This window comes from Phodopus roborovskii, unplaced genomic scaffold (genome assembly GCF_943737965.1).
Source record: "Phodopus roborovskii unplaced genomic scaffold, PHOROB, whole genome shotgun sequence".
NCBI classification, from domain to species: Eukaryota; Metazoa; Chordata; class Mammalia; order Rodentia; family Cricetidae; genus Phodopus; species Phodopus roborovskii.
The window spans coordinates 14,406,114-14,425,034 of NW_026126447.1; positions in this window are offsets into that span (position 1 = coordinate 14,406,114).

Sequence of the window (18,921 nt, forward strand, 5' to 3'; positions counted from 1 at the left end):
GTTATAATTTGTATTTATTTACATTTTCAGCAGAAACAATGTGAAATAAATTATATAATAAAACTTTCGTTCTATTTATTGAATGATAACAGTGATATCAATCTTTAAAATAATATCAAAGTCATTAGATTTCATGGATCCATTTGAAGATGAAACATTTGAGGAAAAATATTTGGAGATCCAGTGGGATTTTGTCACTGCCCTGTTGCATCTTCAACTTGACTAAGTTTGTTGCTTGTGATGTCCTGGAAGCTTGCTGGTAAAGGAGCAGAACCAGATAGAGGTGGGGCTGAGGAAAGAGGTGGAGCCAAGACTAGGCCCAATCAAGTTCATTGGGTTAACCATTTCCATAGGCAGATCTTGGATCATCCACTAAAAGTGCTGGTAGTAAGCTGAGATCCATTACCAAGAACCAAAGTATTATAGTCATGGGAACAAATTAGAAGCACACTAATTTAGTTATGCAAAAGAATAAATGAGTGAACTGGTTATTCATTAAAATGAAATGTACCAAGTCTTCTTTTAGGCCACCAAATAGTTCCTAAATCATGTCAGGGAGATTTCTTATTAAATATACCAGGCTTTCTCTTTTGGACCACCAAGCAGATCTCAAATCATAACATAGAGACTTATTGTAAGTAATGAATGCTTGTCTGTAGCTTATACTCATTTGTGGATAGCTTTTTTTTCTTTAACTTAAATTAAACTGTTCCTTATTATCTATGATTTGCTTCAGGGTTTTTACCTTTCTGTATGTTTTACTGTATGTCCTACTCTGGCTGCTACCTGTCTTGTCCAAGGCATCTCTCTCTCCCTCTCTCTCTCTCTCTCTCTCTCTCTCTCTCTCTCTCTCTCCCTCTGTGTGTGTGTGTGTGTCTATCTCTCTGTCTCTCTGTCTCTTTCTCACTAGTTCTTCCTTGTTTTCCTCCCCCTCTTCTTTCTTCATCACCTTCTCCTTATCTTTCCTATTTATTTCCCCTGCCTTACAGACTCTCTTATCCCTCTTCTACCTAACTATTGGACATTGAGGTTTTTATTTGAGCAATTAAGTGCCTTAGGCAGGAAATGTGAAATAACTGGAACACCTTTTCATATAATTAAACAAATTCAGCATGAAAAATGTAATGCACATTTATGCAGTTAAAGTAAATATTCTGCAGCATGAACAAATGTGATGCATCTTTACATAGTTAAAGTAACTCCCATAACAATTAAAATAATAAATATTAAAAATTACGACTGAGATACTAACTTGTGGAACACATACAAATCTGCAGACCTGTACATTTGCATACATCAAAATATAATATATGAAGGTATACATTGTTATATGTATTAGTGTTTCTATTGCTTCAAAGAGATACCATGACCATAGAAACTCGTATAAAGAACAAATATAACTGAGATGGCAGTTTGTAGTTTCAGAGGTTTAGTCTGTTATCATGGTGGGGAGCATGCTGTGTGTAGGCAAATATAGTGCTAGAGAAGAAGCTTCTCCATTTTGATGCAAGCGAAAGGATGAAAATACAGCCTAACTCTCCGATTACCACTGGTAGTTAGAAGTTAAAAATATCCACCAGCATGTATTTAAAAATCACCCTAGCTACATTCAAAGCTCAGGAAAAAGAGAACTTATGAGATAGCCTGGTCAAGATGACCGGTTTCTGGGAATGGTTATTATTCATAACCACCTAGTTTCTGAGGAATGTTTTTATTCTCAACAACAGTCTGGTTTCTAGAAATTGTTATGGGTCATCCTGTTCAAAAAGTCATAACCACCCAAGATTTGAAAAGTCCTTGCTTTCAGGCTGAATAAGGATAACAGAAAATGAATAGACCAGCTGCATATCTAACTTTAGTGAACTGCTTGCAGAACCCCCACCCCAAATACTAAATGTCAATTATCACTCCACAAAGAAGCCTACACCAATACAACTATAGAAAAGCAAAAAATGGTTTAAAATTGGCCCGCACGACTTAGGATCTTGTCATTTTGGGATGATTGGTTTGGTGTGTGGGCTTTGTTAAAAACCCTATAAAAACTCTCAATTCTGCCCTCGAGGTTCTCAGTCCTCTACCCCTGCATGGTATATGATTGTCCTTATGCTGTTGCATCAAGCCCACTTCTGGTGAGTGATTCGGGGTGTCACCTTTGTTGAGTTGGAGCATGAGGGTCCACACTCTGATGATCTTTTAAGAAGCAGACTGATTGTGCATAGCTTGTGATAGGACAACTAAAATCCCACATCCACAGGGACACACCTACTCCAACAAGGTCAAACCTTCTAATGCCTCCCATTAGAAGGCATTTTATTTCAAACCACCACATTCCATTCCCTAGCCCTAAAGGTTTATAGCGATATCATAATGCAAATGTGCATCCAGTACAGCTTCAAACGTCCAGATAGTCTTTAAAGACTCACACTTTCTTAAAAGTCTATAGTCCAAAGTCTCTCCTGAGATTAGTACAATCTCTTAACTATAATCACCTGTAAAATCAAAATCAAAAAGAAGATCATATACTTCCAGATATAATGGCATAGGATATACATCTTGGCTACTCCAAGACAATCCAGAGTTCAACTTCACAGCTTCACTGAATGGCTTCTCTGGGCCTTCATTCCCAGACACTCTTAATACATGCCTGCCTTCAAGAGTTTTCCTTAGACATTGAGGAAAATCCCATAACTCATTTCTTATATCCATAGCTCTAAAGCCAAACCCACATGGCTGAAGCTGCCATGTTCTGCTGCTTCCTGGGGCTGGAACACAGCCCCCCATTTTGTTCAATTACAACCTCACTAGTTTTCTGGTTTAGATTGTTAGATTTAAAGCCCAAGGTTTGCTGTCCTTGAACTTTCTCTGTAAACCAGGTTGGTCTCAAACTCAATCAGCCTCTGCCTTCCCAATGCTGGGATTATAGGTATGCACCACCACTGAATGGCTGTAAGCTTTGTTTTTGTAATTCCTTTTCACATGTTGGAAACTAAACTGGGTAGAATCTTTCAATCAGGTCACCATTCCATTTATTGCATTTCTTGATTTTTTTTTTTTTTTTTTTTTTTTGGTTTCTTGAATAGAGGATTTAGCACTATTATATTTATTAGTAGCATTTGTTTCAGTCTGTTCATTTTGTATTTTTATTTTCTCAGCTTGTTTCTTTTCATTATAAATTTTTATCAGAGTTCTTATTAATAACCACATGACAGAAATGATAGGAGGCTGTTTTGAGATTCTATGCTAGTGGAATTAATCCAAAACAATTCATTTTAGCCTCAGGAAGAGTTTTTTGGTCAAGGGCAAAAAGCAGCCACATTCTTTACCAAAATATCACAAAACAGTCTCTAGGCCACATATTAACATTCTTCCTCTCTGAAAACTTTTAATCACTACAGTTACAAACATTCTTAGCAGCGTTGTTTTTAATGATTCTACTAGTATTCCTTATTATTTAGAGCTTAAAACATTCTACTGCTTCCCTAATCCAAGGTATCAAAGTCCAAATTCTTCCAAAGAAAAATGTGGTCACTTCTCTAAAATTGACCACATACTCAGCAACAAAGCAAACTTGAAGAATAAAAAAATAAAAAAATGGAATAACCCTCTGTATCGTATCAGATCCCCATGCTTTAAAGTTAGAATTTAACAACAACACAAATTGCAGAAAGCATACAAAGTCATGGAAACCGAAGAAAACTCAATTGTATCACTCCTGAGTGAAGGAATTAAAAAAAGGAAGAAATTAAATATGTCCTAGAATTTAAAGAAAATGAAGACACAACATATCCAAACTTATGGGACACTTTGAAAGCAGTGCTAAGAGGAAAGTTATAGCACTAAGTGTCCACATGAAGAAACTGGACAGTGGTCATACTAGAGAATTGGCAGCACAACTGAAAGCTCTAGAACAAAAAGAAACAAATTCACTCTAGAGTAGATGCCAGGAAATATTCAAATTGAGGACTACAATCAATAATCTGGAAACAACCTAGATTCCCCTTAATACAACTGAAAAATGTATAAAGAAATTGTGGTACATTTACACAATGGAGTTTTACTCAGCAGGAAAAAAAAATGAAATTTTGAAATTCACAGGCAAATGAATGGAACTAGAAGAAAACATCATGAGTGAGTTAACCCAGTCACAGAAAGACAACCATGGTATGTACTCACTTACATAGAGATATTAGACATAGGGCAATTACCAGCCTACAATCCACACCTCCAGAGAGGTTAAGAAACAAGAAGGGCCATAAGAGAAACATACATAGTTCCCTGAAGTAGGGGAAAGGCACAAGAGCTCCTGAACAAATTGAAAGCACAAGGGAGGGGAAAAGGGGGAAGGAGGTAGGAGAATGAGAAGGGGAAAAGAGGAGGGGAGAGGAGAACATGAGGGATCAGGAAGATTGAGTGTGGAGATGAATGGAGGAGAACAAGAAAAGAGATACCTTGACAGAGTAAGCCATTATAGGTTTAAAGACCAATCAGGCAGTAGGGAAATGTCTACCAATCCAAAAATTGGCCCCAACTTAGAATCAAAGCAATAGTGGAGAGGCTACCTTAAATGCATTTCCCCTATAATGAGATTTATAACTACCTTAAATGTCATCCTAGAGCATTCATCCTAGAGCAGTTGATGGAAGCAGAAGCAGAGATCCACAGCTAAACATTGAGTAGAACTCCTGGATTCCAGTTGTAGATAAAGGGAGTAATAAGCAAAGAGGACAAACACATGCTGGGGAAACCCTCAGAAACACCTGATCTGAGCAAGTGGGAACTCATGAACCTCAGCCAGATAGTTGAGAAAGCAGCATAGGACTGATCCAGGCTTCTTGAACCTGGGTGACAGTTAAGAGTCCTGGACAATCTATGGAGTCTCTTCCAGTGGAACCAGTATTTACTCCTAGTGTAGGAATGGACATTGGGAGCCCATTCCTCCATGGAGAGATACTGTCTCTGCCTAAATACATGGAGGAAGGTGTAGGCCCTGCCTCAAATGATGTTACAAACATTGATGATATCTCACTGAAGGCCTCAATTTTCTGGGCAGTGGATAGGGAATAAAATGGGGGAGGGAAGGGGTCTATGGGGTGTATGGGAGGGTGGGAGGAAGAGGGAACTGTAAAATAAGATTGCTTCTAATTTAAATTCGAAAAGGAGAAAAAGAGAAAGAAAATAAAAACATGATATAGGCCTTTCACAACAAACCTCAATCCCTAGTATCAGCTTCTGTCTTATTTAGGGTTTTCATTGCTGGGAAGAGATACAATGACCACAGCAACTCTTACAAAGGAAATATTTGAGGTGGTGGCTTACAGTTTCAGAGGTTTAGTCCATTACCATCATGGTGGGACATTGCCATGTACATATAGACATGGTGATAGAAAATGAGCTGTTATGTATTGATATTCAGACAACAGGAAGTAGCTTGAGAATAATAGAATTCAAATCCACCCCCACAATGGCACACTTCCTCCAACACAGCCACACCTACTCCAACAAGGCCACAACTCCTAATAGTGCCACTCCCTTAGAGGCCATTTTCTTTCAAACTACCACAATATGTATCAGATACAGATATGTATCTATGTACATGTGCATTATAAATTATGAAGATACTTAGCCATAGTGGTATTGAATTTTTATGAATTGTTAGTACTATTAGTATGTTTTACGACCTGTAATCTAAATAACACATGAACTGGATGTTACATAATGACCCATAAGACTCCCTAATAGAGTAAAATGAGGAAAGAAGAAGAAAAATGAGAAAACCAAGTAGATGAAATGGGAAGTAAGTTGAAATTTGAAGGTTATTTAGAATTTTTAATTAGAGAAGAATATGATTATAAAGTTGAAAAAAGTTTATATTCTGTAACTCAGGCTGGTCTGGAAATTACTATGTTGCAAAGACTGGCATTAAACTGATGTAGTCCTATTACCTCAGCCTCCTAAATTCAGGGACTATTGGTAGGGCCAACATGCTTAGCTTCATACAATTAAAAAATGTTAATAAAATGGACATAATACTAGATCATTTTTAACTTTCATTTCTAGGCAAGGTGACACATATGCAAAAGCCTGGGTGAGGATTGCTTCCTTGCTAAAGTAACATATCACTTAATGGTACAGTATTATTCAGAAAAATAGTACATTAAGCAGTTTTGGTATTATATGGCTATCAAGATGCACCTCTGTAAATGTAACACTATAGTCTACAACAATCCTCAGCTATATAGACCTGTTGTCCTTGAATTACCAAACAGTAGGTCTAGGTATTGGTACCATACTGGATTCTGTACATGACTGTTACTAAATGATAATTATTTGTGTGTCTAACCATAATGAAAATTTTCTGATAAAAGATTCATCATGTGATTCAGGAAGTTGTTACAGATTCATAATTACAGAAGTATACAACCTATGTCTCACAACTGAAACACACAATTATTTCTAGTATTAATGGTAAACTATAGCAATTATGAGTATGTTTTAAAAATTATTTTAAATTTCTATTTTTCTCATATGTGCCCAGTATCATACCCTCTCATGTAGACTGATGTACAGTGAATCAGAATGTAAGTATTCCATATGTACATTCAGTTAAAAAACTACAGACTACAATCTGAAATAATTTATAAGGAAAGAGCCCAGATCCCATGTGGTTACTTCCCCTTTTGTCTTTGTTTCAGGAGCCATTTGACAAGTTTGTCTGCAGACACATTAACCTTTCTTCTCTCTCCCCATAGTGTTCAGTAATAGAGTAAGTGTGTGCTTCTGATCAAAGGTGAACAAATTGTCCTTGGTCTAAGGGGTTTGCACTTCACCTTCAATTTGATTGCTCTTTTCTTGACTCTTCACCAATTTATAAAATGTAAATATGATTGACATTAGCTCAGCTCCCCAGGTAAAAAGTGAGTAAAATAATGTAGGTGAATTCATTATTAAGTGCAAGTATGTTTAAAGTGTGAGTGTCTGTTGTGTATGACTACACTAACCCTCAAGCTATTAATAATTATCCTTATAATCTATTGAAATCATTACAAAATAATTCAAGTTTATGTAGCCAGGATCCTTTTAACCTTATTGCTACTTGAAATACAAAAAATCTTTCATATTGAAAAATAATATAGCAAAGTGTTCTCCACATTTCCAATTGATTTTCCTTCTCTCATCCCTTGACCATACAATACTCATAGAAGACTTACAGTTGACCACAACAAACCAGATGATACAGCCATTGTGCTTTGCTAGTAGGATACCTTGACAGATTAAAAGAGACAGTTCAATGTACACAGGATGTATGTTCCTTCTGCCCCTCTACTCCAGTAATGGGTCAGTTTGATTCTATAGGAATATGTTCTATCTGGGCACTGGATTTTCTGATCTTAGATCAGAGTCTGGATTCGATAACTTGTTTAAATATAAAAATTTCAGGCTGAGATATTCTGTTGTTCATAATAGTGTGTCACAACAACCTTTGTTGAATCCCCAAAACTAGCACACATATTCAGACAGTTCAGTGTCATAAATTTAGATTATTCTTCTGAAGACTGAAATGAAACAGTGTCATTAGAAGGCTTGTCATAACACTGAATTCTTTTTTTAAGAGATAAAACATGAGATAGTTTAAGATAATATTACAAGAGTAGTTACAGAGCTTGTTAGGGCTAGGGTTAGGGTTGGGTATATACCTTTAATTTACGCACTCAGGAGGCAAAGGTAGATAGAACTTTCTGAGTTCAAGGCCAGCCTGGTCTACAAAAAGTACACCCAGGGGTATGGGACTACACAGAGAGGCATGTCTCAAAAAGCAAAAACAAAACAATAGTTATAGAAAATTTTTGTACAATAAGTGGTGGAGAAATCATCTGTAAGATGCAGAAATCCTACTGTATGAGAAATTTAGTATGTTTCCTTATCCTTTCAGGTTCTACTGTTTGCAAGACTGGAATAGCTAAAGATATTTTGTAATGTTTATTATTAAAATCTTGAACAGCAAACTCAAACCATAACACTGAATTCTTTACTCTGATAACCACAAAGTATCTGAATAAGTCAATACATAAGACAATTAATTTAAAAAACATATATTGGTTAATTAAAATATTTATGATATTTTCTGTGATAGTTATATTATAAAATAGAAGGAATAAAAACAATCATAAAAAGAAGATACTAGGGACCCTTTGGTTTAGTTCACACATACACACTCAATCAGAATCCACCTTTCCTAACTGTTAGTATTTTAACCTCACACATGTGTTAATGAATCTGTGCAAAATAAGAAGCAAAGATCTGATTGCAAGTTACGCTTAAAATGTTTATGAATGTCTATTGCAACTTATAGTCAAGTGTGCCTGTTTTTTGAAAGCAGTTGCAGATTGTGTCTATGAAACTTGACTTCATATGGATTGTACTACATCAATGCCTTCTGAGATTGAAAAATTCATCATTCTTGAAGATTGTGATGCAAAATGAAGAAAACATTTGGAGGTTGAAGAAGCAGTGTAATGAAAAGCTGATTTTCACTTGATGTTTGTTGTTTAGAATACAAATGAGATTTTGTCTAACCGCAATGGTCTGCATCTCTTACTTGATGTTCAATGGGAAGACATATACACAAATATATCTACACTCTCTCACTTTCTAAAACAGCAAGCAGATATCAGAGCTGACAAACAGAAAACTCCGCATTCTTCAAACCTTTGGATATAATTACTGTTCAAAAGCAGAAATTGCTAGATTTTATGTTAGATGGCTCCCAAAGAAACTAGGGTATGGGTTCAACCCCTTCACCTCTGAAAATTTATAAATTATACAAGTTCATGCGTTAATGAAATACATGATCTCAAAAGGATGAGGAACTGCAATATCTGCATGCATGCATGGTCAAATTGAAACACAATCAGTACTACATGTATCATAACCTGATAAAGTATAGGATCCTCACCAGGGACAACCTTCCCCAGCTTATAGTTTTGCTTTACTATTGAGTAGCTACTTGACTCTGCAGGCTTTAAATCTTTTTATTATTATTATTTAATTTATTATTTTACATGACGATGCCAGTTCCCTCTCCTTCCCTCCCTCCATTTTAGCCTCTCTGCCCCTTCACATGCACCCTGACCACCTTCCCCTCCCATCCCCCCAACCCAATTCCACATGTAGGGCAATGATATCCAGGTGGGGTCTAGCTGTTCTGTTTGTTACAACAAATGCATCTAACAAAAACTCAAGGAAATAGCTGCTGCATTTCTCTGCAATATAATTCTTTTTTTAAATTTATTATTTTACATGTCTATCCCAGTTCCTGCTCTCCCTCCCTCACTCCCACTCTCCCATGCTCCCTACCTCCCTCACTTTTACTCTCTCGGCCCTCTCACATGCACCCTGACCACACTCCCATCCCCAATTCCATATGTAGAGGATTGCCAACCAGGTGGGGTCATATAGATCTGACAGGTCATTTGAAGTAGGACTAGAGCTTCTCTCCTGTCTCTGGGTTAAGGCAGTTATCCCTCCATGGGGGGATGTGTTCACAAGGTCATTTGTGCACTAGGAATACATCCTGGTTCCACTATCTGAGGTCACTAGAGAGCTCAATCCTTCTGTCTGAGACCCATATTCAGGGAGGCCTGAGACAGTCCCATGCTGGATTCCCAGCTATCAGTCTGGGGGCCAGTTAGCTCCTGCTTCTTCAGGTCAGCTGTCTCTATGTGTTTCTACAACCTGGTGTTATCCTCTCCGTCTGCATCTGGATTCAAGTTAAACTCAGTGTTTATGTTTGGGTGTTTGCTTCTGTTTCCAACAGGTATTACATGAGGGCTCCATGGATAAGTTAATTGTTGATCTCACTAACCAAGAAGGGCATTTATGGTAGCCTTTCCACTGTTGCTTAAATTGTTAGTTGGCAGCAGTCTTGTAGGTCTCTAGATCTTTCTTTAGGTTCATTTTTCTCTTCAAACCAATATTGGCTCCAATTTTATGTTCTCTCTCTCTCTCTCTCTGTCTCTCTCTCTCTCTCTCTCTCTCTTTCTCTCCTGTTTTCTATTCCTATCCTGACTCAATCTTCCTATTCGCACGTGTTTTCCGCTCCTCCCCTTCTCTTTCTCCTATTTCTCTCTCCATTCACTGCCCCCCCCCCACTTCCTCTGTGCTATGGGGGACTTGTGCCTTCCCGCTTCTCTGAGGAACTTTATATGAATTTCTTAGAATACACCTTGTATCCTAGTTCCTCTGCTGGTATGAAAAGTAGGCAGGTGATCCTGTGATCTAGGTCTAAATCCATATATGAGCTAGTACATACCATGTTCCTCTTTTTGTGACTGGGTTACCTCAGTCAGGATGGTTTCTTCAAGTGCCATCAACTTTCTTGCAAATTTCAAGATGCCATTACTTTTTTCTGCTGAGTAGTATTCCATTGTGTAGATGTGCCACATCTTCTTTATCCATTCCTCAATTGAGGGTCATCTAGGTTGCTTCTAGGTTGTTGCTATTACAAATGAAGCTGCTATGAACATAGTTGAACACTTGTCTTTGTTGCAGGGATGTGGATCTTTTGGGTATATGCCTAAGAGGGGGATTGCCGGGTCCTGTGGTAAACTAATTCCCATTTTCCTGAGGAACTGCCATACCGATCTCCAAAATGGCCGTGTGAGTTTTCACTCCCAACAGCAGTGGAGGGGTGTTTCCCTTTCTCCACATCCTCTTTAGCATGAGTTGTCATTGGTGTTTCTAATTTTAGCCATTCTGGCAGGAGTAAGACAGTATCTCAAAGTTGTTTTGATTTGCATTTTCCTGATAGGGTTGTTTGGTATTTTGTAGTCTGGTTTCTTGGGTTCTTTATATATTTTGGAGATTAGACCTTTGTTGAATATAGGAATGGTGAAAATCTTTTCCCAGTCTGTGTGCTGCCATTTGGTCTTGTCCACTGTATCCATTCCCATACAGAAGCTTCTAAGTTTGAAGAGGTACCATTTATTAATTGTTGCTCTCACAGTCTTTGCCCCTGGATTTACGTTTAGGAAGCAGTTTCCTATACCACTTTATTCAAGGGTACCTCCCACTTTCTCTCCTAAGAGGTTCAGTATGGATGCATTTATGTTGAGGTCTTCGATCCATTTAGACTTAAGTTTTGTGTGTGGAGATAGATATGATTCTCTCTGCAGTCTTCAACACACCATCATCCAATTGTGCCAGCACAATTGGATGATGATGCTTTTTTCCCCACCATTGTATACTTTTAGATGTTTTGTCAAAAACCAGGTGTTTGTAGGTTTGTGGATAAATATCAGGATTTTCTGTTCGACTCCATTGGTATATTTGTCTATTTTTGTGCCAATACCAGGCTATTTTCAGAAGTATAACTCTGTAGTAGCCTCCTGAAATTCTTTTATTGTACAGGGTAGTTTTGGCTATGTTGTGTCTTTGTTTTTCCATATAAAGTTGATTATTATCCTTTCAAGTTCAGTGAAGAATTGTGGTGGGATTTTAATGGGGATTGCATTGAATCTGTAGATTGCTTTTACTCTGTTTATCCTACCTATCCAAGAGCATGGGGGATCTTTCCATTTTCTAGTATCTTGTTTCTTTCTTTAGAGTCAAAAAGTTCTTATTATATAGGTCTTTCACTTGTGTGGTAAGTGTTACCCCAAGGTACTTTATGTTGCTTGTGGCTATTGTAAACGGTGATGTTTCTCTGATTTTTTTCACTGCCTCTTTGTTGTCTGAATAAAGCAGCGCTATGATTTTTTTTTTTTTTTTTTTTTGAGTTTATCTTGTATCCTGCTAGTTTGCTGAAGGTGTTTATCAGCTGTAAGAGTTCCCTGGTAGAGTTTATTGGGTGGCTTATATAAACTATTATGTCATCTGGAAATAGAGAGAGTTTGACTTCTTCATTTCCAATTTGGATCTCCTTGATCTCCTTTTGTTTTCTTATAGCTTTAGCTAGAACTTGAAGTACGATACTGAAGAGATATGGATAGAGAGGTCAGTCTTGTCTTGTTCCTGATTTTAGAGGAATTTTCTCTCCATTCAGTTTGATGTTGGCAGTTGGTTTGGTGTACATTGCTCTTATATTCAGGTATGTTCTTGTTATCCCTTATCTCTCCAAGACCTTTATATGAAAGGTTGTTGAATTCTGTCGAAGGCTTTTTCAGCATCTAGGGAGATGACCATATGTTTTTTCTTTTTCAGTTTGTTTATATGGTTGTAAGGACTAAGGTTTTCTGCCTGCAGCTGGTGTTGTCCTGCAGCTGCGCCATCCCCAGTTAACGCACAGAGACTCTGTATTTGATATAATGCTGTTGGCCAGTTACTTGTTTCTTATCGGCTAGCTCTGTCTTAATTTTTAACAATTTCTGCTGATCTATGTATTTCCACGTGGTCTCCTCTTACCCTGGGAGAGATGGCTCTCCATATTGACTCCTCCTTACTCCTTCCTCTTTCCTCCTTGTCTCCTAGTCCCACCTATCTAACTTTTCTATTGGCCAACAGTGCTTTATTCATTAACCAGTATGAGAAACATATTTACAGAATGACATCTCCCATTATATGGTGGACCATGTTGATAGATTTTCATATGTTAAACCATGCCTGCAATCCAGGGATAAAGCCTACTGGGTCATGGTGGATGATTTCTTGATGTATTCTTGAATTCGGTTTGCCAGTATTTTATTGAGTATTTATGCATTGATGTTCATCAGGGATATTGGTCAGTAGTTTTCTTTCTTAGTTGTGTCTTTGTGAGGCTTGGGTACCAAGGTTATTGTGGCCCCATAAATAGAGTGTGGCAATGAACCTTCTGTTTCTATTTGTGGAACAATTTGAGGAGTATTGGTATTAGTTCTTCCTTGAATGTCTGGTAGAATTCTGCACTGAAGCTATCTGGCCCTGAACTTGTTTTGGCAATGACTGCTTCTATTTCATTGTGGGTTATTGGTCTATTTAAGTTGTTTGTCTGTTCTTGATTTAATTTTGGTAAGTGATAGTTATCCAAAAATTTGTTCATTTCCTTTGAATTTTCAATTTTTGTGGAATACAGATTTTCAAAGTATGACCTGAAAATTGTTTGTATTTCCTCTTAGTCTGTTGTTATGTTCCCCTTTTCATGTCTGATTTTGTTAATTTGCATGTTCTCTCTCTGCTTTTTCATTAGATTGGATAAAGGTTTGTCTATCTTGTTGATTTTCTCAAAAAACCAACTCTTCGTTGCATTGATTTTTTGTATTGTTTTGCTGGTTTCTATTTTGTTGATTTCAGCCCTCAAGTTGATTATTTTCTGGTGTCTACTCCTACTGGGTGAGTTTGCTTCTCTCTGTTCTAAGGCTTTCAGTAGCACTGTTAATTATCTTATGTGACTATCCTCTGTTTTCTTCATATGGGCACTTAGTGCAATGAACTTCCCTAGTAGCACTGCTTTCAAGTTGTCCCATAAGGTCAAGTATGCTGCGTCCTCATTCTCACTGAATATAAAACATCCTTAGTTTCTTTATTTCTTCTTTGACCTAGGTGTGGTGCAATTGCACATTGTTCAGTTTCCATGAGTTTGCAGGTTCTCTGCTATTTGTGTTGTTGTTGAATTCCAATTTTAGAGCATGGTGGTCTGATAAGATACAGGGGAATTTTTGTCTTTTGTATTTGGATGGAATGTTCAATAGATGTCTGTTAAACCCAGTTGAGACATATCTTCTGCTATTACTTCTGATTCTTTGTTGGGTTTCTGATTGGTGGTCTTTCTAGTGTTGAGAGTGGTGTGTTGAAATCTCCCACTATAAGTGTGTGAGGTTTTATATGAGCTTTGAGTTTTAGTAGCATTTCTTTTAAGAATGTTTGTGCCTTTGTATTTGGGGCATAGATGGTCAGAACTGAGACTTTGTGTTGATGGATTTCTCCTGCAATGAACATGAAATGACCGTCTTCATCTCTTTTGATTAATTTTGGTTTGAAGTCTAACTTGTTAGATATTAGGATAGTCATACCTGCTTTATTCATGTGTCCATTTCATTGGAAGATCATTTCCCAACCTTTTATCCTGATGTAATGTCTATCTTTGAAGCTTAGATGTGTTTCTTGTATGCAGCAGAAGGATGAATTCTGTCTTCCTATCCATTCTGTTAGCCTCTGTCTTTTTATAGGTGAGTTAAGACCATTAATGTTGAGGCAGTGTAAGTACCATTGATTGTTGATGATTTTTTGTTTTACATTTTTTGTTGGCAGTGGTATTGTGAATATATTTTTCCTGCTTTTCCTTTGGTTTCTGGTCTATTTAGATTATCTGTTGCCTATGTCTTTGTGGGCTTAGTTAACTTCCTTGGGTTTGAGTTTTCCTTCCAATACTTTCTGTAGTGCTAGATTTGTAGACACGTATTGAAAAAAATCTGGTTTTGTCATTAAATATCTTCTTTTCTCCATCTATGGTGATTGAGAGTTTTGCTTGGTATAGTAGCCTGGCCTGACATCCGTGGTCTCTTAGTACTTGTAGAACATCTACCCAGGACCTTCTGGCCTTGAGGGTTTCCATGGAGAAGTCAGGTGTAATTTTGATAGAGCTGCCTTTGTATATTACCTGTCCCTTTCCTTCCTCTTTATTCTGCATGCTAGGTGTTTGGATTATTATATGTTGAGGGTTTTTTTTTCTTAGGTCCAGCCTATTTGGGGTTCAGTATGCTTCTTGTACTTTCATGGGCATGTCCTTCTTCAGATTGGGAAAGTTTTCCTCGATGATTTTGTTGAATATGTTTTCAGCAACTTTGAGCGGTGCTTCTTCACCTTCCTCTTGCCTATTATTCTTAGTTTTTGACTTTTCACTGTATCCCACATTTCCTGAGTGTTTTGTGTTAAGGATTTGTTGGATTTATGATTTTCTTTGGTCAATGAATCTATTTCCTCTAGTTTATATTCTGTGCCTGAGTTTTTCTCTTCCCTCTCTTGAATACTGTTTGTTATGCTTGTGTCTGTAGTTCCAGATCTTCTGCCCAATTTTTGTATTTCCAGCATTCCTTTGGTTTGTGTTGCCTTAATTTTCTCTATTTCAGTTTTCAAGTCTTGAACCATTTCCTTCACCTGCTTAATTGTTTGTTTTTTTTTTTTTTTTTCTTGGCTTTCTGTACTTTCTTTGCTTTCCTTAATGAATTTGTTCATTTCTTCCACTTTTTTGTTTTTTTTTTTTCTTCTATTTATTTAAGGGATGTTTTCACATTTTCTTTGATGGCCTCTATCATTTTTATGACAATAATTTTTAAGTCGTTCCCTTCTGCTTACTCTGCTTTTTTGTTGTGTTCTGTTCTAGTTGGAGTATATTCCCTAGATTCTGGTGGTGTCATGCTTGTCTTTCTGTTGTTAGGTGTTATCCTGTTTTGCTGTCTTCCCATAGCTTCTTCCAGTTGGTGTTGGTTTGGTCTCTCCCTCTCTCTATTGTATTTCCCTGGTGGGCTTATGTGGGTCAGAGGTTCGATATCTGTAGCTCTGGGTGGTCCAAGCTCTCTAGAAGGTCTCTCTGCAGGCAGGGACCAAGGGATGGGGGTCAGCAATCAGGTTCTAGAAGACTGGCGATGGGGGTCAAAGATCACAAAGGCTGGTACTCTGGATGTACCTTGTGCCTAAAGGCAAATCTAGCTTGGACTGGTACTCTCCAGCTGAGGCTTCTTTAACAGAGTCCCTGCTATGGGGGTCAAGTATCCTGGCAGCAGGAACTCAGAGTGGTCCACAGAGATAGGCAGATCTCTGGGAGGGGTCTGGGACTCCAGAAGAGGACCAACAGTGGGGGTCAGAGACCAAGCAGGTGGAAATTACATGTGGTCCCGCATGGATAGTGAGGTCTCCTGTGTTCAAAGACACTCCCAGAAGTTCCCCGAAGTTGTGTGGACTGCTGGCTCCACCCTCTCTACAGGCTTTCAATCTTTTAATGCTATCATTTAATGCCTACTTGCTGTTCTCGAGTGCATACCTGTTTTTCACTCTTTAGTGTTTTATTTTTTCTGTTCTACTGAGCAAAGATAGATTTTTTTTGTAGATCAAAATGTACTTATTATTTAATTTTAATAGTTTACCCAAAATAAATGGTATAATAGCCAATAAGATGTGTAATTTTTCTTAAGATTTCTTTAAAAATATGAAATATAATATTTATTATATATTATATACTATATATATATGTACATATGTTTGTATACAAAGGACAATCAAAAATCTGATTAGAACTGAGTTTTCTTTTCAGTTTCAATGTGTTTAAAAATAATACAAACTCATTAAAGAACTTTGAGTTTTAATTTTTCTCACACTACCTGTATATAGTAGGATTATAAGTTTCCATCATCCACTCAATTATAGGAGTAATCACTAGATACTAGAATTCATGTGGGGCTAGTCTATCCATGGCATTTTTCTCATAATATTTTTAGTGAATTATGTGTTTTCATAATGTAATTCTATCATAAGTTGAGGAGCATTTGTACATATTAATGAGCTATGGGTTGAATTTGTTGACACTCCGTAAGTATATTACATGAAATATTGCATACATTTATATATGTATATATTATATATATATATATATAAGCATATATATATATATATATATACACACACACACACACACACACAAACCCACACACACACACACATATATAAAGTGACTATGTCTACGCTTAACAATTTACCAGTAAAGGACTTAGTACTGAGACCATTACTATAAAATAAATAAATAAATACATGCCAGTAAATCACTTACAATTTGGATTAATTTGAAAATTTTCGAGTATGTAATACTTATTTTCTGGAACTTAATGATTAGTAATATAGAAAAATAATACTGGAGTTCTGCTATGGACCACCCAGTGGGCTGTGATTGAGGGAGAATCAGGGTCCTACATACTCAGTTAGGGATGGATACCGCAAATGACAGACAGACACAAACACAATAGAGTCTTGTGAAACTGCTTTAAGTTTACTTCAGTGACAGCATCAAATATATACATATGATTTATGAAGTAAGATTTGACCCCATGCCAGGTTATACATAGTCACATCTTATGAGTGGTTACATGTTGACAACTTATCTTGAAACTAAAAGAACAAAGCAAGAAGTACCCTGTGAGTACCATCTGGCCTCCAGACAGTGGTTAAGAGTCCGAGACCTGAGGTCAATTGTATTCTTAGCATTCTGCCAAGCTGACTCTTATGTAAAAATGCAGAAGTTTGCAAAGCTTAATATTTTTATGGCCAGTCAGGCCAATTTTATGTACTGCTAAAAATCTACCCTGTGTCTTAAGTCTGCTTCATACTGTTCTCTACTCTAATGCCAGTGGCCATGCCTAGCACAGGAAAAAAGATAATATCAAAAGAGACACTATGCAGAACCCATAACCCAGGAAGTAAAGCATCTTTGGAGAACATCCATAACTCTTTGGAGTTCAGAACTGGGCACTCTGCCAGAGGACTCCAGGGAGCATAGCCTGAAGGGGCAAGTATCTCCCATCCAGTGTCACGACCTAAGTCACATTTCTGAGATGACAGAGTTGGTGTGGCAGTTCCTCCTTTTTTGTTTTTAAGATTTATCTCCATCAGATCACGCCACACTGAGTGTATGAGTGATCTCCAAATCTTGGTTTTCTTTTCTTTTTTGTTTTTGTTTTCTGAAAAGTGTCTCAAAAAAAATTTTAGCTCTCTCTTAATCATCAACCCATTTATATTAATATATGTACCTCCACATGGTCATGCTTACTGGAGAATGCCCAGGCCCCCTATCTTCCCAGTAACTGCATGTTGTCTGCCTGGCAACTAACTCATCATGTTCAGCTTCTCAGGCTTCTCCTAGTCTGATAGCTCCACCTGTAGTTCCTGTCTGGCTGCATCCTGCTAGGCCATTGGCCAAAATGGAGTTATTCAGCAACCAATAATAGAAACATATATTCATGGCATGCAGAAGGACATCCCCCATCGAACCAGCAACAGCAATAAAAGTTTATCCTCTTAATAGGTAAATGCAATGAGTTTATTGTTTTTGAAAGAATATGGAATCAGTGTTCCAAAAATATACCAATGGTTTGCTATTGTTTTTGTTTTTTTCCCATTATTGAATAAGCCATACTCACAAAAAATTATCAATGGAATTCTATACAATTAAAGTAACTTGGTTTCCAGTGCATAACTTCTTGCTATGGCTAGGGCTTATTTCTGAGTCATATATCATTTTATTCCATATTCTACAACATATACTTACCTTACTTTACTCCTGTAAATTCATAATTATACTAGTGGCACTGTATTTTAACCAGATGTAGATTTGAAGTCTTCAAAGAATCAGTAAACTTAATATTCAAAAATATGGCAGAAAATAATTTAAAATTCCAGTCAAATTAAATCTTAAAAAACAGTTGTCTAGAAATTTCCTGTATATATAAACGAATGTGTGCTTGTGCACAGCTAACACAACCACAAATGTACACTAATCCTCTGCAAAGGTAGATAGAAACTGAAATTCAAGAGTGTGTCTTTTTTTTTTTTTTCATTTATTGAAAAGGGAATTTTTAAAACTGTATTTTCTTCTTTTTTTTTTTTTTTTTTTTTTTTTTTACGATTCCTGTATGTAATGGGTAATTTTTTATGAAGTTGTTTATGCTTGAACATAGTAAACACTCTATTGCTTGTAACAGTCAATTCCCCGAAATGATCCTTTCTTTGAAAGTAGAAAGTCCACACAGTGAGATAATAGCTGACCACCATCATGATGAGGCAAATGGTGTCATAAATATTTTCCTCATGTTAATAAACTTCAAGAAAATCACAATGCTGTGCTTAGTAGAGTTTGGAGTTAGAGCTATAAATAATCTTTTTCCTTTTTTAATTTTACTTGATTACTATTTTTACATGTCAATCCCAGTTCCCTCTCCATCCTTCCCTCCCTTCCTCCTTCTTAAC